Source organism: Pocillopora verrucosa, chromosome 5 (assembly GCF_036669915.1).
Source record: "Pocillopora verrucosa isolate sample1 chromosome 5, ASM3666991v2, whole genome shotgun sequence".
In the NCBI taxonomy this organism is placed as follows: Eukaryota; Metazoa; Cnidaria; class Anthozoa; order Scleractinia; family Pocilloporidae; genus Pocillopora; species Pocillopora verrucosa.
Genome location: NC_089316.1, coordinates 24,764,669 through 24,787,295, shown reverse-complemented (window position 1 = coordinate 24,787,295; position 22,627 = coordinate 24,764,669). Strand labels below are relative to the sequence as shown.

Genomic DNA, 22,627 nt, shown 5'->3' with positions numbered 1-22,627 from the left:
TCGCGCAAGTGCCAACACTCAGTCGGTTTGCTTATGCTTTTTTGTTGTCATCTTCGTTTCTCCAGCAAGAGGAGGTATGTCGATACGGGTTTCCTTTATATGGTCATAAAATGGCTGAAAGGGATTATTGACGTGAAACATCTTTTATACTGATAACAACGTGGACTAGAAAGAAAATAAATAAAGATAGAAACGGGGGGGGGGGGGGGGTACTTAGATGCAATAGAAACAATTTACCGGATCGCAAAATAGAGTGTGCATCATAAGTCCTGGACAACTGCAAACAAGAATAACTAGTATTTCAATGCGTCTTTATTTATTTCTTAGAGCTCTTGGTCTCAAGGCCGAAAAGGAAAACATTACTACTACCACACCAGGTCTGTTCGCATGCAAGAAGATCTCCTTTCAGTATCATTTCTATGGCGGAAAGCAAGTAAAAGTCTTTGCCTCCGTTGGCCATACAAAGAAGAGCCATGTCCTCGTAATGGTGGCGCGATCTGGGTTGACGATGTCATTGAAAGTGGATTCACAGCATGCGTTGAAGACAGCTCGAACGGTACTAAGGAAGTGAACTGGATTGCTGTTCGGACCGCACCGTCGGGATCGCAAATAAGCACCAGATTGCTGAGCTCTTGGACAACTGGGACGGAATTTGAGAGGATGGATTTCCACAGGTAGAGTTGTGTTAATCAACGATTGATTAAACAAGCGTGCTTTCGAAAACAAAGGCACTTGACCTTCCATTAAACTCGCAATATGTAATGTTCGACAATCTTTTATAACCCGCTAACCCTGTGCAAATCCTTACGCTTTCTCTGTTAAAGAAAAAAGCTCTTATCCTTTTGGATCTCAAAGATGTTAGCGTTGTTCCTTTCCAACCTATGTTTAATCCATAGCCTCACTGAACCCCATTTAATTTATTAAATATATTAACTCAATTTACAATTTCTTATCTTTAATATCATTATTTTTATCGTAATTATGATTATTATTACAGCTTGTCGTGATGTTTCCTGCAAATATTTAGATATGGTTTGATTTATTTCCCTTTGAACTTCTCGCCCTTAAGTCTGTCGGCAAGGCCTTAAAAATGTGTAACGGATCCTCTGGTGAATTTGAAGATCCTCGCAGCTAAGAACACTACTGAAACTAGTAGTTGTAATTGTACAACTACTAGTTTCAGTAGTGTTCTTAGCTGCGAGGATCTTCTAATTTCATCTTTCCACCGCAGTGCAAATATGTGAATTTTCATATATCTAGGATCCTCTGGTGTTTCAGCGTTGTATTTTCATATTGTAGGCTCACCCAAATCTTATAGTGGCACAAAGAAACCAACATCCTACACACCCATCCATCACCTCCTTACCCTGACGAGAAACGATGATCGGTTCCTGGTTCTTGTATGTTTTTCTTTATGTTCCTTTCATTAGTAAAGTTTTCACTAAATAGTTAATCGTTATATACTGCCAAATTTATTTGTGTACTTAATAAATATTAGTTGCACCAAAATTGATTTATACGGTTCAGGCCTGATTACCGGTTAAATGATCAATCAGTATATCATATACTCGTGTTCTCTGGCAACTTGATTCTAAGACAAATAATTTTTCCATAGAATAACAATGATGCCAGAAATGTCTCGTTAAATATCATTAATCAAGCTAAGTCTGTGATTTAGAAAATTACTTAACAGCTGGACGAAGAAAAAAGCATAAATACAAATTGAATTAATTTGAATCAGCTACAGCCTAAGCAACATAAGTGAAGCTGTTTACATATTCCTCACCCCAGCAAAAGCCTTGATAGCGATACATTTTGTCGGTAATGTTGTAAACCTTTACAACAAATAAATAGATATAAATCCCCTCGACAAGCATTCAGCAAAAACTGGCCACCAGGAAATACTGCATAAGAGCTGCCACAGCTACACAGGCAGCCTGCAAGGAAAAGGTAATCCGTAAAAATGTAATAATTCGCCCGTCAAATGGTATTTGTCAAAACAGTAATCCAAAAAACAGAAAGAAAAACAAAACCGAACTAAACAGAACGAAAATTGTAAGAAAACAGACAAAAATTGCAACATATATAGAGAATGTGCCAACCAAAAAAAGAGCAAAAATATCCAAGCAAAAAGAATCACTCTATGGATCAGTCAGTATTTAAATCAATAAGAAGCTAGATCTATTAAAAAACAAGCAAACAAAAAAATAAACTAACAAATCAGAAGAACAGCAGCATCAACTAAGCAACACGAAAATAGGAGTTCAAAGAGTCACCTGGTTTCCCGTGGAGTCAATTCCAGCGAAAAAGATGATATGTCCTGCTCCAATGCAGGAAGTCAGACTAACCCGTATGTGACACAAAGCTGGATTTCTGTCTTGCAAACAAGCCAATAAATAGTAACGAAATGAAATTCATTTAGCAGTCAGAAAAAAAAAAACAAAGCTAAGGTTAATGAATGGCAAAGGAAACCATCTAAAAGATAATTGTAAATCCTCCACAAAATGGAGGAATAAATACGCTGACATAATACATGTTTACATTAATTGATTAGTGAATAACGAATGGATAAAAGAATAGTGACTTAAAAGTTTCCATTTTACGGTCACGTTCATTTGAAGCAATTTCCACTCCTTGGCGAAATATCATTTTTAAAGAAAGATCATCTGAGAACGTTTGATTTCTTTTTCAGGTATGAGCAGTCCGTTTTGACATCGATGTAGAACTGATCTAATTCCATTCTTCTAAATATAGTTAATCTCCTACAATTCAGTAATATAGCAGTGTTAGTCAAATGCACTTACGTAAGCTGAAGATAGCTGATAACCGTGAGTATAACTCCAGTGAGAGATAAAAGATAAAGCCATCCCTACTCGAGTGAGGAGTGTCAGAATTTTGTCATGCTCATCTGACGAACGAGTTTTATCCTGATTGAAAAACTGTAAACGTCATAATTATTTTATTTGTATTAAAGGAAATGTAATTTGTAATTTGTATTTGTGTAAATGACATGGCAACTGCGAGATGTGCAATGAATGATCATTTAAAACAAAACAAAGAGTTTTCAACTCAATAGGTGTCTTTATTGAAAACTGGGCCGAATTTCCCAGTTTGCATGACGAATTAAAACGAGGTTGAGAAAGCTTTATCTGTTTAAAGAGGAGATCTTCAAACGAATAATTAATCATGTCTACAGGGGGAAATTTTCGTGTTAAGCCTCCATCTAATCACAATATTTTCCTTTTTTTGGCAACACTAAAGGAAGGACCCAAAAAACTGTTTTTACTTCGACAATTTGAAACAAATTCACCTTTAAGAATTTTAACTCCTCTGCTATTTAAGTAGCGTTTTACGAATACAGACTTTCTTGAGAGACTAAAAATTACCTAGGCTGACAGCGGATAGCAATTGAAGGGTTTTAAACAAGGATTTAAACATTACTCTATTGGTATCAGAGGAAAATATAACATTTCCTTTTTAATGCCGACAAAACGAGAATTATTAGTTCAAGGAGACAGAGGAAAAACAAAACGAAAAATTAAGGCGGACTCAAGGATGTGATAGTCATTGCTACTTCTTTTACCAGCGTCATCAAACGTCTGAAAGGCCTTCAATCATAAACCTACTGATGGAAAATTCTGGCATATTTCAGCATTGCAATAAGGCGCCTTGGCCTCATACTTCCAAAGAAAACTTCATAATTTCCACTTGACGTGCGGCGCTTATAAGATTTACATAAAATAACGGTTAAATAAGTCATTTTGTACAAAAAAATTGAAATACTACCTACTTCAATCATACGGAGAAGTGTTTCTGTCATCCTTGCGTGTAATTATTAAAGTAGATGTATCCGAACCATGCTTGCGGCGCACAAATATAGTCTTAAAAAGCAAATATTCCTCTATTGGATGTATTACTATTATCGTTATCATTTTTAAAAAAAAAAAAAATATATATATATATATATACATATATAAATGTGGGGATAGAGTCTACCTTGGCATAAAGTGCTCAATACTGTGGTAGCAGAGCTAAGTATACATAAGTTAAAGAATTAAGAGGACGCATCGATTCTCTTTGACTCTGAGTTTCGCGCCTAAGCGCTAGTCATACAGGTCTTTCTCGTCATACTTGTTACTCGAACATCCGCGAAGTACAAGCTGGAGGAGGATGCTATCCCAAAAATCCCCGGCTATCACCTAAAAAGCATCGCCATGAACAAGCGAAAAACGAGGTTCTATTAAGCAAACATTCGATTAACCTTTCTGTCAGTTATCAGGGGACTCAAATTTGCCAATGAAATATATAAATTCTCCATAAACTTTTACTATGTTGCGGGAATATTTGTATTTTGTGTTTCAAAATGGATCTGCATGTGAATAAATATGGATCTGCAATGCCTTTTTGCCAGTTTTTTTTCTTTCTGAATGCCCTTGGACAACTTCAAATAATAAGAAGCGAACGAAAATAACTACCAAGACTTTTTCTCATTCCTCTAAATTCCTCTGAAGTAAAGTGACGATTACGCTGCAGTTCCTCATTAAGAGTTATGCCCCTACTTATTCAATTTCAGGATCTTCATAAAAAACACACAAGTCCTCTTTGGCTCTTACGAGCTAGTTTTTATCCAAAGTGGGGGTAGAGGGCTGGAATTTTTGGTGGTAACATGGTTTTCAGGGAGACCAGTCGTCGTCGCCAACACCAACAGACTACTCCTATTGAGTACATGGGTTTTGAGCCCTGCGGGACTGTTCCGACATTTCACTCAATAACTTCGCTGTTTATCTCAGGATTTTTTTTCTTTTTGATTCAGTGCATGGAATTCGCACTTTTCTGGCAAAAGGTCGACAAGTGCACCCTGGTTTAGGGGGTGGAGCACTTGTATTGAAGTTTTTTTTTTTTCCCGTTCAGATAAGCCGTTTATGGTTGGTTTTTTGTTATATCTTTACGCAAAAGTAGGTGGATAAATGAATCGTAATTTGATGATCATAATTGGTGCAAACTTATCTTTCTCTGAGAATTGCTACAAGTTAGCACTGTTGTTGCTTTTGTTGGTATTTTAACAAGTAAAATTAAAAACCACGAGAATAACAAACGTAAAGAGGGTTGATTGTTCATTTGTTAATAACAAAAGGCTTAAATCGAGATTATTTGAAATTTCTTTCTGTTATTCCGCGAAAAGATTCGATCGAGGCATTACACGCTCCTTAAAATGTTATTAATCATGTATTTTTAAATGAGGAAGTAAATAAAGTTTTTTTTTTTGACATGTGACAAATTGAGAAAGCTTTTTGAATGGATTAAGTTGCATTATCAAAATTCAAAGTCCGATGCTCAACTCTCAAGCTATCGTGTGTTTCAGGAGGAACGGACTTATCAGAGTGGAGACTCATAGAGTCAATGAAGAGATATTTCTCAACCGCCACTCCCGAGGGAAAAATTCTCAAACAACTACACAGGTAAAAGCGAGACTGCCAAGAAAAAAACTATTCATAGTTTTTTGTTTGTTTGTTTGTTTTTTTTTTTTAAACCCTTGTCTCTATTGAGAGTAATAATATCATTGGTATGCATAACGTGTTTTCCTTTTGGTGAGGGCCGTACAATTTGTGGTGGCTTATGATAGTTTCATTACCCTGTAAACTGATGCCTTGGATGTAGACCTTCTAAACACAACTATATCCAATGCTCTTTTTTCCACAAGGAGGAAACCTTAAATACCGATTACTTGAGACGTTCTTTTTTATTACTTTTCGGATCGATACAAAGCTGTCAGAGCCTTCTGAAGCTGGTTATCCTTACCTAAAATTTTCTTAATTTAAGATATACACAGATTTAAGCTAAGGAACAACACTACGATGACGAATCAGATCTCAGAGATTCCAATGCCACTTTCATGGTTATTAGGAGGCTGACATTCAATTTCCTTGGCAGTATCACGCTGATTGTTTCATTTACTTGCGAAGCTCGCTTAACGCCTGTTACTTCATCTGCAGTTGGGTTGACAGCGTTTATCCTTCTTTTGAAGCGAGATCTAATCTGCATGAATAATAAGTTGATATCAAAACGATCTCAAGAACTGTACAACTCTATGCGCTTCGCATACATACAACCATCGAATTTAATTTCTTATTTCAAAGTGGAAGCCTTGCCAAGTAAAACTCTGAGCAAAAAACTAGAGTTTACAAAGAGACTTAAAACAACATTTGATAACATACCTCTGGATTTCTCACACAGTAAAGGAGGATATTAAGAGGCCCTGTTAAATCGCAATTTCAGAATTCCCATTAACGCCTTTAGTAGATTCAAAGTGCTTTCATACAAGCCCCCCCCCCCCCCAACCCTAAACCTCTCAGTATTAAACGTTACTGGGCAGCAAAAATGTCCAAACCTTTACTGCTATTAATCACAAGTTCTCTACTTTGTCTCTGTATTACACTAAGTTTACCACCTGGTAACTTGTAAGGAAGGGGTAGTACAACTTGCTGTAGAATTTGCTTTTACGTTGGTATCGTATGAGCACGGATTTCATCCCTAAAAGCTGTATTTATTTTACCTGAGTAGAGTTGAAAATTGTGAAAATGTACACAAACGCTTTATGCAGGGGCAAAAGAAGACCAAATAGCCACGTGATCCCTAGCAAAGGAATCATCACCACGCATGCCCTGACACCAAGCCTATAAAATCAGGAAAAAAAAAGAAAATCAAGATAATTTGCTTTTACCATTGTTGTTTGAGTTGACATTAGTCGTATAAGGCAGCAAAGTATGAGGCTAATGACTTATATGAATCTACCACTGGCGCCACTGAAATACTTACCTTATTTGTTCGCTGACTTTGTCTTTTACATGCTGCATTATCGTCATTTCCTTGATAACTCGCACCAGTATCAATGTGTTTAACTGAAAAAAGTGATAAGAATGAAAAAAAAAAAAAAAAAAAAAAAACAAAATCTAAAAACAATCAAACTTTATAAAGGAAACAGGAGTTTGCACTTGAGCTAAGTGGTCCTATTTGCCTTAGCGGATGGTCGTCAAAAATTTAACCCTTCCCCTTCCCCAGCATTCCGCAAGACATTTTTCAGGTGTCCTTGACCATTCGTTAGTAAATATTTATATACAGCTGGGAGGAGATGGCTAAAATCATTGTGAACGCAAAACTTTCAACCTAAAAAACACAGTAACCAGTAGAGACTGAACCAGGACTTTCAACCTAAAAACCTTGCACAGTAACCGCTGACGGCATCTCCCAACGATAGGGTCACCTCAAGCAAAATGTATCCTTCATATTTCATGTTTTGTTGAAAACTATTGAACAGAGTCAAAGAGGTTAAAAAGAGCGGCGGGGAAAATGCTCACGATGCAAAGAGACCTGAAAGCAAAGCGTGAAAGATGAAAATGAAAAAAAAATCTTTAGGAATTTAACTTACCAACTCAATCAGCACAACGAATACAACAAATATCATGATCATGCCGTTAGAGGATGACATCCAGCAGCTGAATAAAAATTAATTATGCGAAACTTTGATAATTTATCAATTAATTATTTTTTTTTGCCCATGCATGTACGCAGTACTTTCCATGTTTGATTACAACTGAAAACAACAAAGAAATAACAAAACAACAAAAACAAGCCAACCTTTAAACAAAAACAAAAATTTAAAACAATGAAAACAAGCAAACAAAAAAAAAAAAAAAAAAAAAAAAACAAAAAAAAAAAAAAAAAACAGGATTCGTGACAGAAATCGCTTGACAAAAAAATCATTTATTTCTTTCTTACAACTTCTCGCTGATATAGCTTTTAATCCCCGGCCCGGTTCCTACTGCAATGCCCAGCGATATGGAAACGACGAGAGCGGGTAGACCTGTGGATTCGAAATTCGAAGGGACAACAGAGTCAAATGATGATGATGATGTCTAAGATGCTGATGGCAATCTTCATCTTTTACTTTTCAAAAGATTATCAAAGAGAGAATGGGTTTTTAATTAATAGTTACCCCATGAAAATCCATGTGAAACCTTCATCTTGTCGTTGATGTGGTAAACTTTTTACAACAAACAGGTAGAGATAAACTCCCTCGATCAACATCCAGCAGAAAGCGGCCATTAGGAAATATTGAACAAAAGCTGCTACTGTAACACAGGCAGACTGCACAGGAATGAAAAATTTGAGCTAAGAGTCGGTTGAAAGTCATAAAGATTTACCGAAAGAGATTCTTGTCTTCTCGTTTGATATAATATCTCACCTTGTTCTCAACAGCACCACTTCCGGCTAGGAAGAAAAGTTGACCTGCGCCAAGTGAAGCGACTAGACTCACTCGAATCTGAGATAAGGGCCCCCTCATGTCTCTAATCAAAAGCAAATGACTGATTTTATTCTACATCAGTTCTATCCTCATTTTATACAAAGCCTGGTTATATTTTTATTTTATGATTCGACTCGGCTGCTACAAAGCCTTAGAAAACTTTATTAAGGAATCTTAGCTATGCACATTTAAACTGATATCATTTCTTGTTGAGTCTATATTCTCGGCTTGCTTTGGAATGCTTGCGTGTAACTATGTCATGTACTTACGTAAGAACAGTATAACTGATGATTGATTTAAAGTGATTCCAACCAGAGAAAAAGACAAGCCCACATATGTGAGAATTTCCAGCGCTTTTTTCGTCCGTCTTAGAAATGAATACAAAAACAGTGATTCAATACTTGTAACGGAAGAGTGCCACACATCATATACCTGGATTAATGCAAATTTATGAAAAAGTGCCACACCAATGCTATCTAGTCTTAGTGCCTTCTGAAATCAATGCATGTATGCTTAGCAATATTCTTACCTTAGTTAAACCGTTATCGCTAGTTCCCCTGTCAAACTGCATAAGAACGGCAAAGTGAGTCAAATGATTGCAACTACACTCGGTGTAAGACTCGTTCTTCGATAGCAGGAGACACCCTTGTCTGGACCAGCTAGAATTACACCAGAAAACAGTTAAAAAGCAGTCAAAAGCAGTCAGTCAATGAACATAAGAAACAAAACAATAGCCAGTTTTATAGACATTAACACGCGGAAGCCTGAGAAGGAGAAAAAGAATGAGTAAGAGAAAGAAGGAGTAAGAGGTGAACACACAATGTGATGTACCAGTGCATAAAAGCAAAGTCCTTAAGCAAATTTATTATTTGAAGTGAACGATGTCATCAATTCATTCAAAGCTGTTTACCTGTTTTCCGAAGTATTCCAAAACACGCACGCAACTTCCATCCGGCGCGTCCTGAAACCGAAACCGTAAAGTACTGTTAGTATTACGTAGTGCAGCGACTTGGTGGCTAATGTGGAGTTGGGAGTGCTCTCACCGGCTTTTTTTTAAAACCCTTTCCCCCCCCCCCCCCCCCCCAACACTAATAATGATAATAATAGTAATAATAATAATAATAATAATAATAATAATAAAAAAAGAATAGCGATGATGATGATGATAACATTGATAATAATGATTGTAATAATAAGGAAAAAAGACAAATCTAATCTAATCAAATCAAAACAAAAAAAAAAAAAAAAAAAAAAAAAACCGGAATAACAAAAGTAAAGCAAAAAGCAAAACCAAACAAACGAAATCAACAACATACACGATAACACGATAACAACAACACAACAACAGCAACAAACAACAGCAAAAATATGTAGCGAGACAAAAATGGATCAAAGGGATGCAAAAGGAAGTATAAATTTTGGCTTGAATTTTCCAGAAATATCAGCGCTGGGTAAATTTCTTTATAGTGTTACGAATGCAGATGGAGCTCTCTCTTGATTAATTGTATCTTACCGCTAGGTTTTTAAATTTCAGTGTAACATTCTTTCTGAAAGTGTTGTTCCTCGGCCATATCGTTGCAGACAAGATATTACTGTTGAATAACAAAAGACAAATAAACAAGAAAAAAAAAATGAAAAAAAAAAAAAAAAAGAAAAAAGAAAACCAATCAAACAAACAAACGGACCGACAAAGGACAAAAAGAGAAATTAATAAAAAGATAGCAAAAGAGAATCAAAACAAAAGAAACAAAAACAAAGGGGAAATTCAAACTGAGGTCGAAGATGTTTCTCTTTTTATTAACATTCCCTTCGTAGGTTATCAGCAAACCAAAATAGATTAATTTGAAATAAAGATACGAAATGCAATACTAAGTTTTAGCAAACCTGAATCTATTGAGAGGAGTAGAGTCGGTTTGGAATACTTCATGGAGATCTTTGTAAATGACACAAAGTACAACTGATCCTAAGATGAAAATAATAGAAACAATTGTATTACTTCTTCGAGAGTTTTTAGAAAAAGTACAAGTTATCACGGTTTAAAACCTTGCGCGTTTATGGCATGTTTCATTGGTATGCCCAGCCTTGTTATGAGAGTAAAACATTTCGACCAAAGGAGAAATGAACTGAAAATGAAATAAAAGAAAACCAAAACAACCAGCTTAAGATATCAGCCATTCACCTTCAATGTCTAGTAGTATTTGAAACCCAGTCCCCTTTTTAACCAAGAACACAGATAATCGCTAAAATAATTTGAATAATACGAGAAAAAATATATAATTTTTCTATGCTAAAAAAAAAGTGAAAAAAAGATAGTTCTCAAACCGTTATCGAAGCCTGTAACAGGAAGGCTGACGTAGTTTTCTCCTTTATCATCATCAAGTTGTACTCCAGTCTCATTTTCGTGAAAATCTTCCTGACCAAAATATCTAATTGCAAAACAGCGACTTATTTTACGTGAGGGCCAAAATAAACAAGTTATCGTCCTCAAAAGTTTTAGGACTTAAAGACTGAAGAACCATCACTTAGAAGTAGTAAATGCAAGTAGTTTGCAGGGATCATCAGTCGAAGGAGCGTTCTCCATTCAATTGTCAGATAAAGTGCTGGTGATCATTTTTAAATCCATAAACATATCACTGGAATGAATTCGAATGGTTTCTTATTTTTATATTCTTAATTTATTTATTCATTTTCCCCTGTTTATGACTTCATATGTATGACGATATTGAAGAACATATATATATAAAATAGAACGAATTCTTGGAATCAGAGACAACTGATGAGCCATAGGAATTCGCTGTTATAAACTGCCTTAAAAGAGGTCCAACACATTTCAGGTGTCGCGAAAATGATTCGATGGAGGGTTGCTACAGACAAAGCTTATACCAAAAACGTCGAATAAGTAGTAGCGTTAGCAAACGTTTCTAAAATCTGCCACGAATGATGCATGTATTCATCCTGAACTCTGAATTAGAAATCAAGAGCTGACTTCCAAATCAGCTTTTAAGATCCACTTACCTGCATGTTTACTACTGATGTTCATCTTAGGTACGGTTTGATTTAGGTGATTTTGAGCATAATTCCCAATGAACTCCTCCAAATTGGTGACAGTGAGGAAAGTGCGTTCCCATTTTTCTTGATTTACATCATTTCCAGAAGAGTCAATCAATTCCTTTAGGATGGTGTCAACAAGTTTCTTGTTTGAAAACTGAGAAGGCGAAAAAAAGTCTCAATAAGGTAATAGTCGTTGGTTTAGATATGTCCTTCATATAGCCTAACTGTTAAAGGAATTGATAAACTCTGGGCGACACAGTCTGTGGAAAAGCTTTCTTTAACCAAGGCACCAGCAATAAACTTAAGGGGAGTTTTAATTTCCTGACGTCGAAGTCTTCTATTTACACGTTATTGCCATGGTTTCTAAGCAAAGTATTACGAAATAATATACATGGAAAAATTACTCAGTTCTGATTGGTTAAGATAAATGCAGTTTTCAGGTAATTCAGTGCAGAAGAGAGTTAATTCAGTGCAGAAGAGGGTTAATTCAGTGCAAAGAAAGAAACAAATCAGACATTATGATTGGTCAATAATCAAAGAAACTCACAGATAGCTAATCAAATTTCCTTGGATGGCGCAACAAAATCTGAAAATTTGAAAATTTGCGAGCGAAACAATGGCCGGCGTTTTAAGTAGGTTTTCTTTCGCCACCGCAGCTGAAAAACAGCTTAAACAACGAAAACACTATAAAAAGCACTGCTCTTTGGTTGTCAGTTTGGAAAAAGTGGTGTTTAGAGAAGGTAATTGCCAAGGAAATCGAAAATTACGAGCCGACCCAGCTTAACACTTTGCTCGAGCGATCCAACGCCGAAATTAAAAACAGTCATAGTTAAACCTCGGAAACGATGATTCCATTTCATCGAAAGTGCTTCGGACACAGACTGAACTATTCCTTGAACTGTTTAGTCGGACTTTGAACTTTCTTGCACCTCAAAAAAGGGGAAGATATCATTGCCTATTATTGTTTTGATCCTACGGGTTGTTTTGACCGAAGGCACGGTTTGAATAAATTATTTTTTTTTTTGCACTTGATGCGCGCGCTCTGCTTATATTTTAATTATGATAAGCCATCTCGTATTTTTCCATGTATATTATTAACGCGTAATCACATGATTTTTCTCGTGCAATTTGGAATAAACAAGCACTTGTTAATTTTTTCAAAGACCACAAATTCTGTTTGTCTTTAAGAGAATTTACTCTTGCTTATTTATTCCAAATTGCACTCGAAATCATGTGATTACCTATACTAATGGATTAAGAATGGAATAACCGATTACAAGATTATAAATAGAAAATATGAATAACATAGGAAATACTGGAAAACGTACTCGCCACGACATTAATTTCTACTAGAGCTCACTCCTCTTATTTGCTTGAAAGTCGAACTTGTATTGATAGCTGCGCCGACTGGGGCTAAGAGTGGGATTGGTTTCTACACTCTCTAAAGGGTGAAAATAAAGTACAACAACAACAGGCACTAAAAATGTTACAAGAAAATCAAATACACGTACTTCGCTTGATGGTGTTATCTTAATGGCGGGAAAATTCGGTTTCTTCGCCCAGCACTGTTTCACTTTGATTCTGCCCAAATACGACGAGTCTGTTGTATTTGTCAATATAATCGAAATCTGTTTGCGAGGTTTTTTCCTACACCTCCACATTCTAACACAGTCTTTTTTCCAAGGAGGCAACTGACTGAAACAGGAGGTCAGCTGCTCACACCAAGAGTGACAACAGGTTTCGTCAATAGATGCAGGTGTTTCATTGCCACATTTCATCCTATGCCAGTACCGAGACATTTCTCTAACATATTGCTGACAGTCTGAACCGTTCAGCTCTGGGTCCGAGTGTTTCATCAGGGCGGGAGCAATGCCCATCTGCGTTAGATACGAAAACATTAAATGGAGACATTTTTAAATGTCAATGCTGTTCCTCGTTCGTTCACATACTTTTTATATTTTTGTTAAATTAGTTTTTCCGTAAGTAAATTTACTTGATTGAACTTTCTTTTCACTTGATTTTTTTTCCTTTTACTACTCGAATTCCACCCCAGCTAGAGATAACTAGGGTTTTCAGAACCCTAAGCTTTTTCTGAATTTTCTCTGAATTGTTTAAGATGGGCCCGCTTTGAGTTTGATGCCACTTTTTAAAGTTTATAGACCGAAACCTCCCTTTGTTTACTTGTCCCCCCTATTTCGTAGGAATAATTACCAGCAATGACAAATCAGTGATCTTTTGGACTAGGTCACATTTTATGATTTTTATCTGGCAAGATATAATATAGTGTATAACCTCTGACGACAGAGGATAAAGTTGAACAATGTTGAACCTTATGATAATTTTCTAATTTTTTTTTTTTTTTTTTTTAAAGCAAAACAATACATACCTCGTGCTGAAGTTGGCACAGTCATAGCACCTGAAATAAAGACAAAACCAAAAGAAATGATTGAGGGGTGGAGACGGGAGGGGGTCGGGGGGGAATCAATAGAAAAACAAGTACTTAGATAATAAGATACCTGAAGGAGACGTAAGACTACCTAGTCAACCATATAGGGGTAACTGCTCATAAAATTGTTCGCATTTCACTCAACGCCTTGCAAGTGTCGTGCTTTACCAGTCGTCGGAGGAGGATTTGTAGAGGGAGGAGCGTTACGCACCCTAAAAACAAATCTGACACCCTTCACTTGTGGTGGAAACGTACAGAGTTTCAAAATATACGTAAAGAAGGGAATGGAAGTATTTGACGCCAATGTGGAGAAAATGACACCTTATTAAAAACCAACGCACTTAATCACATTGGAAAGGAAAGTCATTAAAACATATCCTGGTCAGAGCTACCCTGAGGGCAGAAGTTTAAAATCGCTTGCGAATGGCAGTAGTAATACTTTTTTGACTCGTCATTTGCTTCTTGTGTCCCGCACCTCCTCGCGCGGAGTTTGTCGACGCTTTGATGCAAAAATCTCTACAAATTGGCTCTTAGTTGAACCTTTTAGCCAAGACTTCCCGCCATTCCACAGGTAGAAGGTGGCCTTTAAAGTAAAATCCATTTCGTTCTCTCCGTGGCTTTAAGCCTTTCAAGTGAAGGAACGCGAGAAGCCATCGACGGTTCCAGATACAAGAAGTTTCCTCGAGGAAATTGCGAGAAACTAAAATAATATGTGTCTAGAATAAACAACTCATAATTTCAGAAGACTGCCACAACCATCTAAGACCTTAATATATCTAAATCGCTCTGATGCGGTTGGATGATAGAGACCACAATGAAAATTTCACGAGTTTAGATAGCATAAAAATAGCGGAATAAGCGCGCAATGTTTGTGGTCGAAGGATCTTTTAAAACGAACATGAAGTGAGAGATTAACTAGTCAAAGGAATTGTGCCGAGTTTGAATCCTCATGTCAAAATAAAAAAAAAATTGGAAATGTTTAAATTTTTTAATTATTATTATTATTATTATTATTTATTTTTTGTATATAAAACAAAGCATCTATAGCAATGGACACAAGGTGGAATTTTCAGAGATGCCTCTAACTAGATAACTAAAAGAAAATGTAACAGTATCGTAAGCTTTACCCAGTGAAGCATGAGACCCTGAAGAGGCCTTGATAACTTATAGGGCCCTGTGATGCCTATTTTTCCGTCAGAATTCAGTGTTCCTGTTATGTAAACTATACCGGGACATCGGTAGAGTTTTTCTTGAGAGTCGCCCAGAAAAAAAAAAAAAAAAAAAACCTAGCACAATTCTCGTAACTTATTACTATAATGACTCATATATTTGAAACATTTCAGATCGATTTCTGTTTTCTGGTCTAATTATTGCTTGAAAGGCTTCCGTCGTAAGAGAGCGCTTAAATCAATAGAACGGTCTAAAAAGTACATCTGCTTAAATAGAGAAAGCCGTTCCATTGTCACCACCTCTCTAACGAACAACTACGTTTACTACAAGAAAGGAAATGAATATAAGACGGTCGTGCTCAATGTCCGCGTGGAAAATAAAAATAGGTCAGAGAAAATCAAAACGTTTGGGCAAGAATTTTAGGAAAGGGGGTATCTCTTGTGTTCCGGTTTCGCCACCTAAATTACATCGTGTTTGTCTTTCGATTTAGCTATAGCTATGATATGACAAAGGGAACAATCTGGAGAATTAAAAAAAAAAAAAGCTCTCGGCTTTCAAAATTGTTTTCATCTCCTCCTTTTTCTTTTTTCGTTCCAGACTTCACGTCGATCAATTGCATCAAAAAAATTTGGGAAACATATTGTGATGGTATCAGGAGGAAAACATAACAGGAAGCTAGTTAAACTGCTTGACTACAGCGAATTGGTTTCATATAAGTACTTACCAAAAATGATTAAGATTCCATGCAAAAGCATTTCGTCGAAAGGTTTCGTCCAGAAGAGGGGGTTCTTCTTCTTTAACATTCAAGGATCCAAATTATCGATGAGAATATTGAGAGCGGCGAATTTGCCTCGCGAAGAGCACTTATTCAGACTGCTTCACTTAGGGCCCTACACAGCGATGTTAAAATGATGATTTGGTGAAAATCTCACTTAGTGCAGAGTGAGACTATAAACGATTTGAGTGCGAACCCTTTCCCCTCATGGCCTAAAAGGAATTAGCTTTTCAGCTCGTAGATTCATAATAACATCTCTACTGTCACATTGTCATAATTACAGACAAAAACAGGTGGATGATTATGATTATGGATAGACTATATATCGCCCTACACTATAATGAAATAGTTATAAAAAGATATGGTTTTCCATAATATGGCATTTAATTTAGATTCAGTGTTATTTTCAGTTTTCTCATGCAAATCAAACTGGAATTTGTTCTTGTGACTATCGGGTATCCGGCTATTAATCAAACAGAATACAATACAGACGCGGTGAAGAAAAGATACCTAATATATTCTAATTCTACCATTCTGTGTTTTGTTTTCAGTTGAAAGCTGACAGGGTCTTTATGTCAATGACCTGAGGCAGTATGATTGAAATGGTAATTAATTAAAATGCCAAATGCTTGTCACGCAAACACATAATGTTTTTTTGGAAGATTAATTTACTTGCCGTTATCAGCTTATGTTCAGCGGAGGCAAAATATGTAGTAAGTAGATAATTGGTATTGCTTTATCAGTCTCTCGAGTGGAAAAGTATTGGGTTCTTTGAATGTCTCTCGTCCAAATTTCTTTCGTTTTTGTTTTATTAAAAGGTGATAACAAGAGACAGACAGTCCAAAATGCACGAAAAAAAAAAAAAAAAAAAAAAAAAAGGAAACAAAATTGGTTGGAGCTAAACTGCTTTAGGCAGCCAGGCTACGCCAAGTCCTTAGATGGCCCAGGCATGCGTAGCCACGGGAAGTCTTAACACTCTGTCCTTTATCCTATCCCTGTAGTGCTTTGCAGAGCGAAGGCAGTACAGTAACCCCTAAGGCGATGTTAAGAGACTATATCGACCAAATTACAAAGCCTCAACTTTGCTTGTTTTTTTAGGGGGGGGGGGGGGGGGGGATGCCAAAAGTTTTTTTTTTTTTTTTTTTCTTTTTAACAGACCTACGCTGTAAAGAGACATGCTAAGATTAATATGGTCTCAATCTCCACGGAGAGCTTTAATTACAAGCTTTAAATGTTGGCCGTTTCCATCTTTTTAAAAGCAGATGCAAATGTCATACCATGGATTCATCAATTAAATTAACTTTCTAAGAACATGAAATGCTTTACGTTTGGTAATCATGAGTTAGCAGAAATTAATTCAAAATGCATATGCATCTACAAATAGCAGATCAAAACCTCAACGTTCAATAGTTTCTTGTATAGAAACCGGGCTCTGGTCTCAAATCACAGACAATGCACTAACAAACCAACTTAAGGTTTAGTATTAGCAGCTGAAAAAACTTGAAACAAATTAGGACTCTCGTCACTAGAGAGAGCGACTTACTTACTTCCCTGACTAATCGTTTTGTTTTTTTGTTTTTTTTTTTTTTTTTTTTTTTTCGTGGCCTTTATGTAAGAGTTCTATTCTGATATTATATTGAATAATTAGCTGACGCGACGGATTCCTTACTTACAATATCTTGCTTATATACCGCACTACGAAGTATAGTTGTTATGTACAATGTAACATATCGGCAACTACATAGAGGTTTTGTTCGAGACTCTTTTAGTTTTTTTTTTTTCGCCGTCACTCAGTGGGTGAACCTTTATTTTTCTCGGCGCAGCAATGGCTGTGGAATCCTCATTTACTTCTGAGGGCATTACGGATGTTCGTTTAGTGCTAGTTCCAACATCCATTGCTGGAAAGATGGCCTGAATCCTTCTTCTCAAACGAGCTCTTACCTGTAAATTGCAAGTTAAATTAGCACATTTTTGCATTCAAGGAGTTTGTAAGTCGTACTCTTTTTTTTTCCTCGACTTTGTGATGTACAGGCTTTCAACAGCAGCCAATTCTCACAAGTCACAACTAAATTAGACGTCATTCAGCACCTGGAGTTAATCTGCACCTGTATCGACATAAAATGTAAAAAATGTCGTATAATTTTTTTTTATTTTCTCTCTCTAGGAAATATAATCAACATTAAATTTATATTCTGACTCTTGATCTGGAATCCATGTCCTTTCTTTTTTTCTTCCCCCACCCTCATCCTCAGCCACGAAAATTTGTTTAACAGCGGAGCTCCTGCGCACTTGTGGAGCTCCATACCCTAGAGAACATGTGAGTACAATGATAATTTTGGTCCTATAGTTCTTCCGTTTGTCCTGTTGCTTTTGCTTTCCAGTTAGTCTGTTTCTATGCACGAGCCCTTTGAACTAGGGCTTAATTTCTTTGAAATGACATTTAAATTAACTTCCTTCCTATTTCTCAGTAATTTCAAAAACCGATGTAAGACCGGACCTTGTGATGCAATTTTAAGCGAAAACTGACCTCGCTGTTCCTCACACGCAGTGAAGAAGAAAGATCACGAAACCCTGTTGAATTAATGGGATGTGAGAAGTTTTTTTTTTTAAATCATGACGATGATGATTTGATTATGATTTTCACGAGATTTACACAGTTTTTAAACCACTGAGTTGGCAGAGTAATGAGTTCAACATAACACCATCCCAAGGTTCCGGGACTGTGCATCTGACAGAATATAACGTTTTGATCTCCACAGACATTTTTATCTACATCTCACCTGTGAAGAGTTGAGGATCGTGAAGATGTAGGCGAAAGCTTTGTGTAAGGGTGCCAATAACCCAAATAACCACGAGATTCCCAGCAGAGGAATCATAACTATGCATGCATGCCTTCACACCAAGTCTGGATAAAACAAAAACAAATAAAAAAACAACAACAATAACAAAAAAAAGAGCAAAAGGGACTTTTGATGATGTGATTGTTGATGAAAAAGCTCTATTAGGTAGAAATTCTATCAAGATGGTTTCTCATTGTTCCTTTTCGGACTTCGGACTCTTCCTCGGTAGATTTTTGAAAAGGTTGGATTCCAGATTGTTGTTTTCTAGAGAAGGAGCTGATTCCAAGACCCAACATTCCGGAAGCCGGATTTCCTTCTATGGAGAAGACCATACCTTATTTGTTCGCTACGTTTGTCCTTCTTGTTGCATAGTCACCATCTCCTTGATAACCCGCCCCGAGGATCAGAATGTTAAACTTAAAAAGAAGAAAATAGACCCATGTGAACCCCTTGAAAGTTTTTCTTAGTTTCGATAATGATTATCCTGGTTATTTTCACTTACAAATTCAATCAGCACGACAAATACTATAAATATCCAGATCAGACCATTGGCAGAAGACATCCAGCAGCTTTAATGAAAAAACACAAAACAAAACAAAAACAGGTTAAGCTATAATAGATGATGTGATTGTAAATGATTACTTGAAATACCAATATGGACTTTCCACACATTGAATTGAATGCCTTTTCTACAGAATATAGACTGATGGAATCCATAATTACAGCCTAAACAATCCGATTCAAAACCGATCTTAAGGCTCAGAACTTTTGTCTTCCATCTTAAAAACACAATAACAATAACAATAAGCCGGTACATAAAAAAAAAAAACGAAAAAGGATCATTTTTTTTAATTATACGTGCATTTTTTTCAGCTGTAACAAGTTCGTTGTTCGTTTTCTAAAATACTTGTGTTACATCAGTTCCTGGAAACTTGAGTGTGATGACATTAGATCAGTACAATGAAACTCTCCTAACTATTTATTAGCCAAAAAACTTCCGATCCCATCTTTTCCAGCTGCAATACTCAGTGATATGGCAACGACGAGCGCGGGAAGGCCTACAGAATTGAAACAAAAAATCAGATTTGAAACTTATTCTCACCTGTCAAGGGCATAATTTACCTTTCCACATTAGATATTTACCTTTTGAACCCCCTAGTCAGAGCTATATAGGAATGTATGTACTGCGCAATATAAGTGATAGAGTATGTTCCTGGCCGCGTATTCTTGAATTCGAAGGAACTGTTTCTAAAATTAGTTGGACTTCTGGGACATAGGTTACTAGATCAACATAAAAGGATGGTAATAAAAGTGTTTAAATATTTTAATAGCCATAGAGTACCTTACCCCATGAAATTCCATGGCACATTCTTAACTTGTTGCCAACGTTGTAGACCTTTACAATAAACAGGTAGAGGTAGATTCCCTCGACCAGCATCCAGCAGAAGGCGGCCATCAAAAAGTACTGCATAAGGGCCGCCACTGTAACGCAACTTCCCTGGGAAAATAGAAAACGAAAACGGATTTTTGCAATCTGCCTGAATGATATATACAATGACACATGATTGATTCGTAAATATTAATAATGCTGTCGTCCTGACTCTTTTTGGAGACTGACCAATCGAAAAGAAAGATTTAGAGGAAGCACAGCTCATAATAAACCCCGTTTTTAACTGAAATACAAGAAAACTAATTTTCGACAAAAGTAAAAATGTAAAAAAAAAAAAAAAAAAAAAAAAACCGAAATATTTAAAACTGCCCAGTTTTGGACTGTAAAAACTTCAATTTCCACGGAATTCTTGCCTTGTTCCCAGTCGCTCTAATCCCGGCAAGAAACATGATTTGTCCTGCTCCAAGAGAAGCGACGAGACTCACTCGAATCTGGGATAAAGGTCGTCTCATGTCTCTGGCACGCAAAGAAAAACGAGAAAAAAAATAGACCAGAGAAGAAAAAAAAAAAAACATTTAAAAAGAAATAAAAGAGACATTCGTTATTTACGATGTAGGTGATTTTTTTTTTTTCCCTTTATTTTATAAATATAACTCTTTCTTTCTTTTTAAGAAGTTAGGGCTAGGATATTGTTAGTGATACGGGTTCCCCCCCCCCCCCCTTTTTTTTTTTTTTGTATCATTATTTTTTTTTTTTTTCGAGGAATACAGTAGATGGCTCCAGGTCTTCTCGTCATCATGAAACTCAAAGAAATGAGGAAACAAGGAGCAAAGGACGGTTAGTACGGTCTGAGTATCACTCGTGTCTGTCCTTTGACAGAACCCAGCATACTTGGAAACATTTTTGCGATCAATTGTCCACTTTTTTGACTAACACAAATTTCTAATTTCTAACTACTTAACTCACGTGAGAGTAACATAGCTGATTATCGTCAATGAGATCCCAATTACAGAGAGGGTCAGCCCGATGTATGTGAGAATTTCCAAGTTCTTTTCATCATTCTTTATGGGTGAAAATATAAATGAAAACAATACTTTAAAAGACTTACAAATCTTAATACATCGACTTAACCAAGTTTTATTCTACCTTAAAACTAAAATGTTAAATGTTAAATCAATAGGTATTTGTTTGAATGTACCAGCAAATACTATCGTACAGGGGAGTTGCAGGCGTTGTGGTGACACTTACCGCCGATATATCGGCAGTCTCTGTTCCAGAAGATGTGTCCAGAAGAACAGCAGCAAAATGATGAGTCAAATGATTGCAGGTGCACTCTGTTTGGTATGCATCAGTAGATTTGACATAGCACCCTTCTCCTGACCAGCCAATGGAACTGAAACGTAAGATAGATAATTTATCGATCTAATGAGATTTTAGTGCACAAGACATGCGAACGGAACCCCATATCTTTTAATGAATGTAACTTATCAAAGTGTGAAAATCCGTTTTTGTTAGACGATGATTCCTGTGAGAACTTGCTGTATTCACTAGTTCTCAAAATTTTGCTCTTCACGCATGGAGAGCTTTACGTGAAAAAAATTTGAACAAATGGCAACACAATTTAGCTAACTGGATAATTTTCGCGACTTGACTTAATTTAGATATAAGTGTCCGCATCAACCTGAGACGACGCCGGTAAGCATGAATCGTACATTATTCCCACTTAATTAGCCCAACGCTAGCCTCATGATAAGAGTGAGTAGAAAAAAAAAAAAAAAAAAAAAAAGGAAAAAAAAAAGAGGGACATTCGAATGATATTTACCTATCATCCAACATGTTCCAGAACATACACTTTTTCTTGTTATTTGAATTCTAAAATAATGAAACAATAATAAATTAAACAATGAAACACAATTTGCACCATAAATCGAAATCTAGCGAAATTAGAATTCGTAAACAATACATCCATACTGAAAATAGGCGAATTTCATTTCAGATTGCTCAACCAGAAATGACAGGGTATAACAAAATCGGCAGGAAAGAACAGCGTAAGTCTCGTTACCTTAATGTTTTTGAACGTCAAAGTTATATTTTCCTGAAGTTTCTTGGGTGGAGGAGTTATTGTGGCAGCCATAATAATGGAGGTGACTTCCCTATTTCAGAGCGATGAAAGTAAGAATCACTAAACTTCAAATGCACCGTTTCAAGTATACAGAAGAGAAATAGATATAAATTGTCTAACGTAAAAAAAACCCTTCAGTTTCTAGTGTGAAGAAAATTTATCAGTCTTTGTGCATACAAAGATGGAAAATAAACGTATAGTTATAATTGCCGGGTGACCTGGAATTGTTCAGAGTAGTACTGTTCTCTGTCTGGTTAGTGATGAATAATTGATGGAGGTCTTTGTATATCATTCCAAGTACTACTGAACCTGAGAAAACGATAAAGATGAAACGATTTCGTGAATTTCGCTATATCGACTAACAAAATTAAAATGAAAACATAGCTAAATACATCTACAAGTAAATAATATTGGAACACGAAATATTTAAATAAACTTTTTTAACCATTGTCCAAGTTTCCCGATGGAATGCTCAGGAAATTTTCCCCGTTAGGTTCTTCCAGACGAAAGTGGCTTTCATTTTGGTAGAAA

The 22,627-nt window shown here is 36.2% G+C and overlaps 2 pseudogenes; both read right to left on the bottom strand.

Annotated features, from left to right (window-relative positions):
* Positions 1-5,759: 5,759 nt before the first annotated feature.
* Positions 5,760-15,782, bottom strand: LOC131781264 (adhesion G protein-coupled receptor L4-like; annotated as a pseudogene).
* A 1,699-nt stretch (positions 15,783-17,481) lies between these two features.
* On the bottom strand, positions 17,482-22,176 carry LOC136281327 (adhesion G protein-coupled receptor L4-like; annotated as a pseudogene).
* Positions 22,177-22,627: the final 451 nt, after the last annotated feature.